A 1,387-nucleotide genomic window follows, 5' to 3' on the forward strand; every position below is an offset into this window, starting at 1 on the left:
TTCAAATCTGTTCCTCAGCCCTTCTATGACACTGTCCATTTCTGAAATCTTGTTGTTTATCTTTTGGATTTCTAATTGATGTTTTTGTATAATTTCTAGTTGTGAATTTATTTTGGTATTTTGTTCCTGCATTATTTTCCTGAATTCTTCCTTTTTTTTGGTCTGTATTTTCCATGAATTTGTCTACTTTTTCCCCACTCTTGTCTGCTTTTTGCTTCAACTCTTGGATAATTCTGAGTATTATAGATTTGAATTCCCTATCAGTTAGTTCTAGTGCCTTTTCTTCTACTGGAAAGTCATCTGGTTTTATTTTGGATGCCTACTGGAACCATCCTGTCCTATTTTTGTAAATGTTTTGAATTGTCTGCTGTCTTCAGGGAATTCAGTAGTTATTTTTCTGGTTTATTGATTATAGATTTGTTTGTTTCATCCCTTTTTTTTTTTTTTTAATTTGGCTATGTCTGAGCAGGCTGGCTGTGTGTTCTTTGTTGTTTGCTCGTGTTTGGGCATGATACTTTTCTCCTCCTTCTCCAATTGACAGGGTCAGTCGCTGAGATATGGTACAGCAGGGCAGGTCTAGCTGAAGAGGAATTGCTGGGATGGGTTTTTTGTGGCACTTACTACGGCCACCAGGGCAGGCTGGTAATCAGTGCAGGGCTGGTTCCCGTAGGCCGTGCCTGTGCTGCTTGGTCACGTGATGTTAAGCACGTGGTGCAGGTAGGCAGGATGTAGCGGGGAGATTGTGATGTGTGGAGCTAAGATGGGTATGGGAGAGAGGAGAGAGGAACAGGAGCCAAAAACATAAACATAAAAGAATGCTAGGGGAGCTTGCCTTTGGAGTGTTGAGATGAGAGACTATGAAATGGAGAAAAACAAAAGGGGGAAGAAGAATAAAAAAAAGAAAAGAAAGGAATGAATAAATAAAAATTAGAAAGGAAAAGCCCCCAGGGATCTCACCGTGCTGCTATGAAGTCTGGGGAGTTTGTTCGCAGGTGTTGAAGTACAGCCTGGCTAGAAGGCGTAGAGGTGTCACTCAGCACCACGTATTCAGGGCACAGGAAGGAGAAGGAAGGTATAGAGAGACGAGAAACTGAGTAATGAAGACAAAAAGAGGGAAAAGAAAACGAAACAAATAAAAAAAAAGAACATGATACCCCCCCGCAAAAAAAAGAAAAGCCACGAGAAAAGAAATGCTCTCAGGGATCCCTCTGCACCTTTGCGCAAACTGAGGGGGTAGATCCCAAGCCGTGAAGCACTACCTGGCCAGAACAGGCTCCCAATTCAAGAAAAGAAAAAGAAACCAAACAAACAATTCAAAACAAACAAACAAAAGTCCCAGGATCCCACCAGCATGGCAGCGCAGACCAGGAAGCAGTTCCACACTCAA

Source organism: Trichechus manatus, unplaced genomic scaffold, assembly GCF_000243295.1.
Source record: "Trichechus manatus latirostris isolate Lorelei unplaced genomic scaffold, TriManLat1.0 scaffold00037, whole genome shotgun sequence".
NCBI classification, from domain to species: domain Eukaryota; kingdom Metazoa; phylum Chordata; class Mammalia; order Sirenia; family Trichechidae; genus Trichechus; species Trichechus manatus.